Below are 14,654 nucleotides of genomic sequence, written 5' to 3'. Positions count from 1 at the left end.
TGGAGGACTCACTAAACAGAGAACATCCCTGGTCATCCCTACTGCCTCTGATCTGGAGGACTCACTAAACAGAGAACATCCCTGGTCATCCCTACTGTCTCTGATCTGGTGGACTCACTAAACAGAGAACATCCCTGGTCATCCCTACTGCCTCTGATCTGGAGGACTCACTAAACAGAGAACATCCCTGGCCATCCCTACTGTCTCTGATCTGGTGGACTCACTAAACAGAGAACATCCCTGGCCATCCCTACTGTCTCTGATCTGGTGGACTCACTGAACACAGAACATCACTGGTCATCCCTACTGCCTCTGATCTGGAGGACTCACTAAACAGAGAACATCCCTGGTCATCCCTACTGTCTCTGATCTGGTGGACTCACTAAACAGAGAACATCCCTGGTCATCCCTACTGCCTCTGATCTGGAGGACCCACTAAACAGAGAACATCCCTGGTCATCACTACTGCCTCTGATCTGGTGGACTCACTAAACAGAGAACATCCCTGGTCATCCCTACTGCCTCTGATCTGGTGGACTCTCTAAACAGAGAACATCCCTGGTCATCCCTACTGCCTCTGATCTGGAGGACTCACTAAACAGAGAACATCCCTGGTCCCTACTGCCTCTGATCTGGAGGACTCACTAAACAGAGAACATCCCTGGTCCCTACTGCCTCTGATCTGGAGGACTCATTAAACAGAGAACATCCCTGGTCATCCCTACTGCCTCTGATCTGGAGGACTCACTAAACAGAGAACATCCCTGGTCCCTACTGCCTCTGATCTGGAGGACTCACTAAACAGAGAACATCCCTGGTCCCTACTGCCTCTGATCTGGAGGACTCACTAAACAGAGAACATCCCTGGTCCCTACTGCCTCTGATCTGGAGGACTCACTAAACAGAGAACATCCCTGGTCCCTACTGCCTCTGATCTGGAGGACTCACTAAACAGAGAACATCCCTGGTCCCTACTGCCTCTGATCTGGAGGACTCACTAAACAGAGAACATCCCTGGTCCCTACTGCCTCTGATCTGGAGGACTCACTAAACAGAGAACATCCCTGGTCCCTACTGCCTCTGATCTGGAGGACTCACTAAACAGAGAACATCCCTGGTCCCTACTGCCTCTGATCTGGAGGACTCACTAAACAGAGAACATCCCTGGTCCCTACTGCCTCTGATCTGGAGGACTCACTAAACAGAGAACATCCCTGGCCATCCCTACTGCCTCTGATCTGGAGGACTCACTAAACAGAGAACATCCCTGGTCCCTACTGCCTCTGATCTGGAGGACTCACTAAACAGAGAACATCCCTGGTCATCCCTACTGCCTCTGATCTGGAGGACTCACTAAACAGAGAACATCCCTGGTCCCTACTGCCTCTGATCTGGAGGACTCACTAAACAGAGAACATCCCTGGCCATCCCTACTGCCTCTGATCTGGAGGACTCACTAAACAGAGAACATCCCTGGTCATCCATACTGTCTCTGATCTGGAGGACTCACTAAACAGAGAACATCCCTGGTCATCACTACTGCCTCTGATCTGGAGGACTCACTAAACAGAGAACATCCCTGGTCATCCCTACTGCCTCTGATCTGGAGGACTCACTAAACAGAGAACATCCCTGGTCATCCCTACTGCCTCTGATCTGGAGGACTCACTAAACAGAGAACATCCCTGGTCATCCCTACTGCCTCTGATCTGGAGGACTCACTAAACAGAGAACATCCCTGGTCATCCCTACTGCCTCTGATCTGGTGGACTCACTAAACAGAGAACATCCCTGGTCATCCCTACTGCCTCTGATCTGGAGGACTCACTAAACAGAGAACATCCCTGGTCATCCCTACTGTCTCTGATCTGGTGGACTCACTAAACAGAGAACATCCCTGGTCATCCCTACTGTCTCTGATCTGGTGGACTCACTAAACAGAGAACATCCCTGGTCATCCCTACTGTCTCTGATCTGGTGGACTCACTAAACAGAGAACATCCCTGGTCATCTCCACTGTCTCTGATCTGGTGGACTCACTAAACAGAGAACATCCCTGGTCATCCCTACTGTCTCTGATCTGGTGGACTCACTAAACAGAGAACATCCCTGGTCATCCCTACTGCCTCTGATCTGGTGGACTCACTAAACAGAGAACATCCCTGGTCATCCCTACTGCCTCTGATCTGGTGGACTCACTAAACAGAGAACATCCCTGGTCATCCCTACTGCCTCTGATCTGGTGGACTCACTAAACAGAGAACATCCCTGGTCATCCCTACTGCCTCTGATCTGGAGGACTCACTAAACAGAGAACATCCCTGGTCATCCCTACTGCCTCTGATCTGGAGGACTCACTAAACAGAGAACATCCCTGGTCATCCCTACTGCCTCAGATCTGGAGGACTCACTAAACAGAGAACATCCCTGGTCATCACTACTGCCTCTGATCTGGTGGACTCACTAAACAGAGAACATCCCTGGTCATCCCTACTGCCTCTGATCTGGTGGACTCACTAAACAGAGAACATCCCTGGTCATCCCTACTGCCTCTGATCTGGAGGACTCACTAAACAGAGAACATCCCTGGTCATCCCTACTGCCTCTGATCTGGTGGACTCACTAAACAGAGAACATCCCTGGTCATCCCTACTGCCTCTGATCTGGTGGACTCACTAAACAGAGAACATCCCTGGTCATCCCTACTGCCTCTGATCTGGTGGACTCACTAAACAGAGAACATCCCTGGTCATCCCTACTGCCTCTGATCTGGAGGACTCACTAAACAGAGAACATCCCTGGTCATCCCTACTGCCTCTGATCTGGTGGACTCACTAAACAGAGAACATCCCTGGTCATCCCTACTGCCTCTGATCTGGTGGACTCACTAAACAGAGAACATCCCTGGTCATCCCTACTGCCTCTGATCTGGTGGACTCACTAAACAGAGAACATCCCTGGTCATCCCTACTGCCTCTGATCTGGTGGACTCACTAAACAGAGAACATCCCTGGTCATCCCTACTGCCTCTGATCTGGAGGACTCACTAAACAGAGAACATCCCTGGTCATCCCTACTGCCTCTGATCTGGTGGACTCACTAAACAGAGAACATCCCTGGTCATCCCTACTGCTTCTGATCTGGTGGACTCACTAAACAGAGAACATCCCTGGTCATCCCTACTGCCTCTGATCTGGTGGACTCACTAAACAGAGAACATCCCTGGTCATCCCTACTGCCTCTGATCTGGTGGACTCACTAAACAGAGAACATCCCTGGTCATCCCTACTGCCTCTGATCTGGAGGACTCACTAAACAGAGAACATCCCTGGTCATCCCTACTGCCTCTGATCTGGTGGACTCACTAAACAGAGAACATCCCTGGTCATCACTACTGCCTCTGATCTGGAGGACTCACTAAACAGAGAACATCCCTGGTCATCCCTACTGCCTCTGATCTGGAGGACTCACTAAACAGAGAACATCCCTGGTCATCCCTACTGCCTCTGATCTGGAGGACTCACTAAACAGAGAACATCCCTGGTCATCACTACTGTCTCTGATCTGGAGGACTCACTAAACAGAGAACATCCCTGGTCATCACTACTGCCTCTGATCTGGTGGACTCACTAAACAGAGAACATCCCTGGTCATCACTACTGCCTCTGATCTGGAGGACTCACTAAACAGAGAACATCCCTGGTCATCCCTACTGCCTCTGATCTGGAGGACTCACTAAACAGAGAACATCCCTGGTCATCACTACTGTCTCTGATCTGGAGGACTCACTAAACAGAGAACATCCCTGGTCATCACTACTGCCTCTGATCTGGTGGACTCACTAAACAGAGAACATCCCTGGTCATCACTACTGCCTCTGATCTGGAGGACTCACTAAACAGAGAACATCCCTGGTCATCCCTACTGCCTCTGATCTGGAGGACTCACTAAACAGAGAACATCCCTGGTCATCACTACTGTCTCTGATCTGGAGGACACTAAACAGAGAACATCCCTGGTCATCACTACTGCCTCTGATCTGGTGGACTCACTAAACAGAGTACATCCCTGGTCATCACTACTGCCTCTGATCTGGAGGACTCACTAAACAGAGAACATCCCTGGTCATCCCTACTGCCTCTGATCTGGAGGACTCACTAAACAGAGAACATCCCTGGTCATCCCTACTGTCTCTGATCTGGTGGACTCACTAAACAGAGAACATCCCTGGTCATCCCTACTGCCTCTGATCTGGAGGACTCACTAAACAGAGAACATCCCTGGCCATCCCTACTGTCTCTGATCTGGTGGACTCACTAAACAGAGAACATCCCTGGCCATCCCTACTGTCTCTGATCTGGTGGACTCACTGAACACAGAACATCACTGGTCATCCCTACTGCCTCTGATCTGGAGGACTCACTAAACAGAGAACATCCCTGGTCATCCCTACTGTCTCTGATCTGGTGGACTCACTAAACAGAGAACATCCCTGGTCATCCCTACTGCCTCTGATCTGGTGGACTCACTAAACAGAGAACATCCCTGGTCATCCCTACTGCCTCTGATCTGGAGGACTCACTAAACAGAGAACATCCCTGGTCATCCCTACTGCCTCTGATCTGGAGGACTCACTAAACAGAGAACATCCCTGGTCATCCCTACTGCCTCTGATCTGGAGGACTCACTAAACAGAGAACATCCCTGGTCATCCCTACTGCCTCTGATCTGGTGGACTCACTAAACAGAGAACATCCCTGGTCATCCCTACTGTCTCTGATCTGGTGGACTCACTGAACAGAGAACATCCCTGGTCATCCCTACTGTCTCTGATCTGGTGGACTCACTAAACAGAGAACATCCCTGGTCATCACTACTGTCTCTGATCTGGTGGACTCACTGAACAGAGAACATCCCTGGTCATCCCTACTGTCTCTGATCTGGTGGACTCACTAAACAGAGAACATCCCTGGTCATCCCTACTGCATCTGATCTGGAGGACTCACTAAACAGAGTACATCCCTGGTCATCCCTACTGCCTCCGATCTGGAGGACTCACTAAACACAAATGCTTCGTTTGTAAATGCTGTCTGTGTGTTGTAGAGTGCCACTCATCTGTAAAAACAACAACAAAAAAACATTTTAAATAGTGCTGTCCGATAAGCCATTTTAAATTATTTATACTTTTACCTTTTAAGTATATTTTTGCAATTACATTTCTTTTTGATACTTAAGTATATTTAAAACCAAATACTTTTAGACTTTTACTCAAGTAGTATTTTTCTGGGTGATTTTCACTTTTATTTGAGTCATTTTCAATGAAGGAATCTTTACATTTACTCAAGTATGACAATTGGGTACTTTTTCCTCCACTGCTTACTGATTTAACTGAACTTCATTAACTTCATTAAAAGGGTACATTTATTTGAGGTTCACAACGGTTAATCTCCACTTCACCAGAAGGCTTATTCTACTGTGTAGCCTCTGATTAAACCAGGGGGCTCTGTGGGTTTCTATGGCCCACTTCACACGTCCAGATTACATGACAATAATCTCTTGAACACTGTCATGTACCACCTCTTGTCACTCAAGGCTCTCGAACTCTGTCCATGCTGAACCACTTCAAACACAACACATGCAAAGACAATACTTTGGAATTGTTTACAACGATTTTATTTCCAATATTCTGTCACGTATCGTATATATCCCCACTCATATTGATGTTTTTGGGGTCAAGTTATAAACTGTAAATTGGCATTAGGTCAAATAGTGTCTGATAACATGACTTAGAGGAAGGTAATGGATCACAAAACATAGATGGATGCCATTTGAATGGTGCAAACCTGAGGACATCCCTGAGCAACCATGTCAGCTTATGCATTACCATCCAATTTCTATTTGGCAGATCACCTGAAGATATTGCAAGAAGGCATTGATGTAGAACTTGAAAGAACAGATAACATGATGATAGGAACGCTTTCATTAGCATTAAAGACACTTCTGTTGAGTTTCCATCTAAGATATACCCTGGTGGGTTTTTTTTTCTTCAAAATATGGTATGTCTGCCTGTGGTCCTGTTCCAGCCTGCATCATTTGTCACCCTGGCGGGCCGCTCTGTGAGCCCCTATATGAACTTCCTCGCCCCTATACCCCTCCACCCGTCCCACGGGTTTCATTCAATGGGATGGGCGCACACAGGAGTAAACAAACACAGACATTAGCACAGAGAAACAGAGGTCGGCGACTTTCGCCAGCCGTCTGAGGAGAGGATTAGGTGTCTGCTGACAGACTGTGTGACGACGCTCAGATCCATTGATACCCACTGTCTCTCACATCTTCCATCGCACCCAAACACATCAACACAGTTATCCACCATATCAAACCACAGAGGATTTGACCTCCTGACAGATAGACCTCAACATAATATAAGACAGCGTTTCCCAAACCCGGTCCTGGGGACCCCAAGTGGTCCACGTTTTGGTAGTTTCCCCATAGCACTCCACAGCTGATTCAAAGCTTGATGATTAGTTCATTATTTGAATCAGCTGTGTAGTGCTAGGGCATCAACCAAAACATGCACTCCTTCGGGTACAGAGGACCAAGTTCGGAAAACCCGTGGTGCCGCTTTGGACCAGGGCTAGTAAAAATTGCAGTCTACTAGCCCTGCTGCCCAGTGCCTAAAATCCTTAAATAATCCAGTGAGTCTGGGTCTTCCAACGCTCAGACACATCTCAGCATCTCACCATTGTCAGCTATACAAATTATTGTACAAATTATTTTACCGAAAAGGGGCCTTTTGAATTATGATCTGATGGCCACAGAACATACAGTGGTGGAATGAATAAGAGAGGCATAATGTTAAATGAGAATATGTGCTATCATTTAGGAGCACGGAGAGAGCAGGTGTACGACAGTTCTGCAGGTGCAGACAGGTGTAGATGCAGGTGCTTAACAGCCAGTGAAGCTTGGATGAACAGGACTGGTATTCCACTCCACTGAGACTGTATGTGTATCTCTAAGTCAGTGGCATGCAGCACTGATGAAGGAAATATTATGGTTTCCAGACGTGTGGGGAATACATTGGCATCATCTCTTATATGAAGGAAAGCTAGCCTCCCCTCCATTACAACTGCCATGGTTTATACAGACGCTGAGTGCAGTGGGGGCTCTGCTTTGTGAAACAGTCTTGAAGTGACACACAACCAGATGAGCTTAAGGTTGATGATACATTACATCACATCTCAAACCCGCCGAGCGAGCCTCAGAATCAGGAAGGGGGAACACGCAGGCCCTGTGTGGGTTAAACCAAACAAAGTGTAGGAGTAAAACCCATACCCACTGTAGGCCACACAGCCAGGTGTATATATATATATATATATATATATATATTTTTTTTTACACACACACACACACACACACACACACACACACACACACAAGTAACCCCCTCAACCACTACTGGGCTCTTAGGTCCAGTAGATAGAGACGGGGGTCGTTGTAGATAAGACCTGTAGATTCCATTGACCTTTCACCTTTTACATTTCTCAGACAAACTGTCAAACTGTAACCTTTTGTCTCTTTCTGAGACAGTGATGGATATTTGGCGTAAAGGAAACATCAAACAGAGACAATCAGTGGCTGGCATTTTATTGGTAGCTAGCTTTCTGTGGTCATGTCCGTTGCTGAAACAGAAGATTTTATCTGATCGCAAGTCAAGATTGGACATTTTCGGTGCACTCAGGTGTCAACTGTTGGAGCTGACAGGAGTTTATGAACACTGAGGTATCTGAGAACAAGCCCCCACAAGCCCCCAGAGATAGTAAGAACAGGTCGCCTCAAGGCTGTTCTGTTGGCACACCGACACCCCTATAACCTGCTTGTACACACACCTACACAGGTGCACAATTCTAATGCAATTGATTTAGTATTTGACTGAAATATATGATTGACAGCACAGGAGGCAGTTTAAGAAAACAGTTTAACCAGTTTAGACTGACATTAAAACAAAAGTATAGACCTCACACACATGGTCAAGGGCTTAAAAAAGAAGACACCTGTACCATGTCAGATATAGAGTTGAAATATATTACATTTTGAGTTTGCATCCCAATATTACACTTTATATACATCACAGAAGACAGAAATCGAACAAAACCTTTTGACATAGAAACAACAGATTTTCTGCAAAATAAAAAAGTGTATTAATTATGAGAAATATTAACATTCCACCCATGAAACCACCACTCAGTCAATTGACTGCAGGAAAAGGGCTATGGACTGAATTCAATCCATATCGCAGATGTATCGCACAACATTTCCGTTGTAGCTCGATTGCATTCGTGGCCGGCTCAATCGAAAATGACCGTTAACATTTTGACACAGATCTCCTGCGATACGGATTGAATCAAGACCTAAGTCGTTTACAGGATCCCTTCCATTAAACTACACACTCCCCCCTGATCCTGTGTCTTTGTGGACAGTGAGAGAGGTGCTATGCCTGCCTGCCCATCACCCTTTATTCATATGGGTACCTGCGGTCTGAGGACATGCCTGCCTTACGCCTGGGGCTGGGAACTATTGCTCAACAGAATGTGATTAAAATCAATAAATCTCCCACTACACCTGCTCCATCGCTCACTGCAGACATCCACACACCTGCCTGATACAATGACTGTACTGCAGGGAGAGAGGGAGAGATGGAGATAAATATATAGAGAGAGAGTGAGAGAAATATAGAGAGAGAGTTGGAAAGAGAGAGACGGAGAGAAACAAAGAGAGAGAGACATCGAGAGAGATGGCGAGAGAGAGAAACGGATAGGGGTTTAGAAAGGGGAAAAGAGACTAGATCAATGATATAAAACTTGATCCCCCATCTTGAGCAAAAGGTTTAAAATACACAAGAACAAAGTCATATCAATCAGTAAAAAAACGGTTGTCAGCTAGATGGGGGCGTGTGGAGTCGGGTGGTAAAACAGAGAGTTAACATGTTGGTTGATGTCGGGGTGCCCAGCAGTGTGACCTGGGGCAAAGTTGTACTCTCAGTAAGTGAGGAGATTAGGGGAAACGGCACGTGTTATAGGTTATGGCGCGTGCTACGGTGAATTAGGGAGGAGGAGGCAGGCAGCAGGTGCACTGTTGACACAATAAACATACACACGGACAAAGCCAAACTCTAAATTAGTCATCCAGCTCGCAGCACAGGGAGGAGAGGGCCAGGGGAATGACACAGTTGCATTTGTTTCATAAGGCATGCCACAGGAGGAGGTGGCCTTTGGTGCCGCTGCCTGCCTGCCTGCCTTCCCTCTCTTTGTCTTTCCATCTCAGCTGTTCATCTCTCTGACAGCCCGCTTAGACGTTAAACATGTCAATAAAGCACTGTTAGAGAGAAAAGGACAGAGAGGAACAGGGAGAGGAAATAGGATGAGATGAAGAGCAATAAGAAATGACAGAGAAAGAGAGAGTCAAGCAGCTAGTTCGACATGGCAGCCGACAGTACGAGCGACAGTACGAGCGACAATACAGCCGACAGTACGAGCGACAGTACAGCCGACAGTACGAGCGACAGTACGAGCGACAGTACGAGCGACAGTACAGCCGACAGTTTGAGCGACAGTACGAGTGACAGTACAGCCGACAGTACGAGCGACAGTACGAGCGACAGTACGAGCGACAGTACAGCCGACAGTACGAGCGACAGTACAGCCGACAGTACGAGCGACAGTACAGCCGACAGTATGAGCGACAGTACGAGTGACTGCCGAGCGACAGTACGAGCGACAGTACAGCCGACAGTATGAGCGACAGTACGAGCGACAGTACGAGCGACAGTACGAGCGACAGTACGAGCGACTGCCGAGCGACAGTACGAGCGACAGTACAGCCGACAGTATGAGCGACAGTACGAGCGACAGTACAGCCGACAGTACGAGTGACTGCCGAGCGACAGTACAGCCGACAGTACGAGCGACAGTACAGCCGACAGTACGAGCGACAGTACAGCCGACAGTACGAGCGACAGTACAGCCGACAGCACGAGCGACAGTACAGCCGACAGTACGAGCGACAGTACGAGTGACTGCCGAGCGACAGTACGAGCGACAGTAGAAGCGAGAGTACGAGCGATTGCCGACCGACTGATCTACAAAGAACCTTGCATCATAAACAACGAATCATCATTATTTGTTGATCAGTCAGTCAGTCAGTCACAATTTACCCATTAACTGTAGACCTACAGGTACATTGTGTCCCTACTTTGGGTTCATCTGTCTTGTTTTGGATAACAACATCCTAATCCCCATCACCGTCACAACCAGACAGGACCCTGGTCGTGACCCCACTCCCTGCGGGTGTCTCAGTGGGAGTTGGAATATGGTGACCCTGGGCAGGACCCAACTCCCTGTGGGTGTCTCACGGGGAGTTGGGATATGGTGACCCTGGCCGTGACCCCAGTCCCTGCGGGTGTCTCAGTGGGAGTTGGGATATGGTGATCCTGGGCAGGACCCAACTCCCTGTGGGTGTCTCACGGGGAGTTGGGATATGGTGACCCTGGCCGTGACCCCAGTCCCTGCGGGTGTCTCAGTGGGAGTTGGGATATGGTGACCCTGGCCGTGACCCCAGTCCCTGCGGGTGTCTCAGTGGGAGTTGGGATATGGTGACCCTGGCCGTGACCCCAGTCCCTGCGGGTGTCTCAGTGGGAGTTGGGATATGGTGACCCTGGCCGTGACCCCAGTCCCTGCGGGTGTCTCGGTGGGAGTTGGGATATGGTGACCCTGGCCGTGACCCCAGTCCCTGCGGGTGTCTCAGTGGGAGTTGGGATATGGTGACCCTGGCCGTGACCCCAGTCCCTGCGGGTGTCTCAGTGGGAGTTGGAATATGGTGACCCTGGCCGTGACCCCAGTCCCTGCGGGTGTCTCAGTGGGAGTTGGGATATGGTGACCCTGGCCGTGACCCCAGTCCCTGCGGGTGTCTCAGTGGGAGTTGGGATATGCAGAAAAACATTTCCATTGGACACTTGTACAAGTGTGTAACAGGACAAATGTAAGCAAATTATGATTGTTATTTAAGACACGATTGTAATATTCATATGTGTAAACATACTGAATTGTAATTGGATGCATTTTACCGCCATATCATACTGTGCTATGATTGGTTAAGACCACCCAAATGGTTAGGTGATCGGCAGTTTGATCCTGGTTGGCGATACGTGAACATGCCAGTTATAGCTAGCTAATAAAGAGCTACGTTAAGAAATATCCTGTAGTACTGCATTGTATTATTTTGTACAAAGTGTGCAAAACAAGACAACGGTCATGTCAATAATTCTGAGTCTTTGTCCAACCAACTACGGTTGTAACGTGCCACAGAGGTTCAGCTAGGCTGGTCATGACTAGGAAGGGAGGGCTATGAGGGATGTGTGGAGGACAGATGGGACAAACGGACAAATATGAAAAAAAATGTCTGGATTTCTTAATAAACACACACAGAATGAAGGTCATTCTGAAGAAGACAGGTTGTATCAGAGAGCAGCCCTCATGCCAAACCTGAGGGTCCAACTCCATCCACCCACCATGCTGTTTACTAAAACAGAGCTGACCTATGAGGCTTGTTTGGTAAACAGAGAGAGCAGCACACAGTTCTGTTCCTGTCACCCTGCTTCGGAACACAGGCCACCCGTGCCACCATCCTTCTCCTCCTCCTCTGCCCCCGAGGCGTGCTGTTGTGGAAACAGGGCCCCCAGCAGCCAGCCACGTGTCACACAGGGAAGGACATCCACACGTCCTTGGTTTGTTGTTACCTCCATCGCTCCAACTGCACAACATTGTTCTGTTCTCTAACTACTCTCTATCCAATAGAAAATTAAACAATCTGCAGATTGTCTCTTTTAAAGAATACTGTCAACAAGTTTATATAAAAATAAAAAAATGTAAATAAAAAATAAAGTGTTTTCTAAAACCAAATGACCCCTCCAAAACTACAGAGATGTTTCAGGCACCAAGGTGAGAGTATATTTATCTTTAAATAAATAATAACACAGATAGAAATCTGGACTACTACTATTATTATTATTAATGGTCAAATATCTCATTAATGGTAAAATATCTCATTAATGGTAAAATATTTCATTAATGGTAAAATATCTCATTAATGGTAAAATATTTCATTAATGGTAAAATATCTCATTAATGGTAAAATATTTCATTAATGGTAAAATATTTCATTAATGGTAAAATATCTCATTAAATGGTAAATATCTAATCAACTCCCTATCATTGAAGCTGTTTGTTCAGACACTTGCCTATTTCGGTCATCTCAAATAAATACCTTGGTCACAAATTAAAAATCTATATGAATTCAAAGTCATATCCGTAGATATCCACCAGACTGGGGAAGAGAGGATCCAAAAATGGTCAGGATTATCTCCATCCTTGTCAGTAGACATCGAATTCATAACTCCAGGAAATATATCTGGAAAGTAGTAAAGATTATCTTCTGTTAAAGTTCCTTCTTGGATGTTCCCCTGTTAAAACCATTGTGCTCTGATGGACTGAGACATGGCTCTTCTGCTTTTGTAGGATTTTGGGGAAAATAGAGCTAAACACAACAAACACAGTATTGGTGGCTTTTTTTGGGGGGGAGAAATATTTGAAATGTCAACACAGGAAAAAACAGCAACATAAATGTTGGCCTGGTGGGGACTGAGGGGAGAGAGGGGTTCACAGACTGTTTCAACAGCCAACACGCCAGGTGTTTCCTCACCAAATAAAGAGCAGCACTACCCTGATTATCATTTGTTTTAATCCCCGCATCATTGGGAAAGGGCTCTTAAGTAAGTATTTCAGGTAGTCTACACCTCTTGTTTTCGGCGCATGTGACCAATAAAATGGCATTTGATTCACCCTATTCAGTGCACACAGAATGGTGGGGTAAATGTGAGGGAAAGTGGCCATAATATTTTACGAAATGTTCTGTTGAAGGTCAGATTCCAAGCAACAAAAAAAACCCAGACGGTTTAATAACGGGTTTTCAAATAAAGCCGGAATAACAGCAGGTGAAAGTCTTGACTCAATGCCTAGAGAGGCTACCAACAGGACAACTCTCACACCTAGTGGAGGGATATTTCTACATCAGGGAATGGCAACTTTGATAGGGGTGGGGGCCACAACTCATTATGAGGGGCCGCAGTGGCTCACGGGTCTGTGTACCCACATATGCAGTGAGCCGGACCTAGCCTAAAAGTTACATTTTGTTGGGAGGCGCCCGTACCTTACAAGCAAAAGATTTTAGCAGCCCTCCTCTTGACAGTGGAGAGAATAATTAGCAGCCCCCCTCTTGACAGTGGAGAGAATAAATAGCAGCCCCCCTCTTGACAGTGGAGAGAATAATTAGCAGCCCCCCTCTTGACAGTGGAGAGAATAATTAGCAGCCCCCCTCTTGACAGTGGAGAGAATAAATAGCAGCCCCCCTCTTGACAGTGGAGAGAATAAATTGAAGTTAAGGGAGTTCATTTGCTGCATTCCTACCCATTTTGCCATGGGGCAGAGATAAGATTTTGCAATTGTGTAACTAATTTCAAACAATCATACACATTTTCCCATGGGGCAGAGGGTAAAATTAGATTTTTTTGTTGTTACAGTTAATATCTCTGAGTGAGAGTGACTAACAAAACAATGGGGGCCCTGTGGTCTATAATTTGACCATGATTACAAGTTTAGCTGGCTAGACTAACTTAACAAAACTTCTTTTTTTTTTGCTGACATGGGCTAATTGAGTGTCAGTGATTGAACGAACAGAAAAGCTGCACATTTCATCTTGTGTAATCTGCTCTTTTAACTCAAAATTAGGTTGAGCCCCCTAATGTTGAGATGGGGGAGTTGATTTATCTGCAGGCCCACATAAGAGGGTGCACCAGTTGCCCATCCCGGGTCTACATTAAAACGTGACACTACCGACACCTTGTGGTTGTTAGTAATCAGATGAGATATGGATGGATGCATGTACCAAATAAAATTATATTGGTCACATACACATGCTTTAGCAGATGTTATTGCAAGTGTAGCAAAATGCTACTCAGTTTCCATAGGATCATTTTGGCCAAAACCTGCTCCAAGAGCAAGTGCTTTTTTTGGTTAACCTTAATTTAACTAGGCAAGTCAGTTAAGAACAAAATCTTATTTTCAATGACGGCCTAGGAACAGTGGGTTAACTGCCTGTTCAGGGGCAGAACGACAGATTTGTACCTTGTCAGCTCAGGGGTTTGAACTTGCAACCTTTCGGTTACTAGTACAACGCTCTAACCACTAGGCTACCTTATTCAGCTCAACTTGTTCTTTCAGACAAAGTCATTTAAGAAATTAGTCTGTAAAATGGGAAAATACATCAAAAGTGTATCTGTGAAAAGGTGAACTCCTGCTCAGTTTGCTGCTACCAAGCATGGCCTGCTAAGTTAATGTTTCGACCATAATGTTCACATACGTAATAATGATCTCCAATGCCCACCTAGGCTTTTACAAAACAAACTATAAGGACGTCCATTTTGTGTCACCATCAGTGCCTTCATGATGTAAATGTATCCCCCCTCTCCTAATGTAAAGAAGCAGATGTGTTGAGACGTACCAACAAAAAAAAACAGGTGCATTTATTGCATCAATACAGCC

The sequence above is a fragment of the Oncorhynchus kisutch genome, linkage group LG28, assembly GCF_002021735.2.
Source record: "Oncorhynchus kisutch isolate 150728-3 linkage group LG28, Okis_V2, whole genome shotgun sequence".
In the NCBI taxonomy this organism is placed as follows: Eukaryota; Metazoa; Chordata; class Actinopteri; order Salmoniformes; family Salmonidae; genus Oncorhynchus; species Oncorhynchus kisutch.
Note: the sequence above shows the minus strand (reverse complement) of the source record.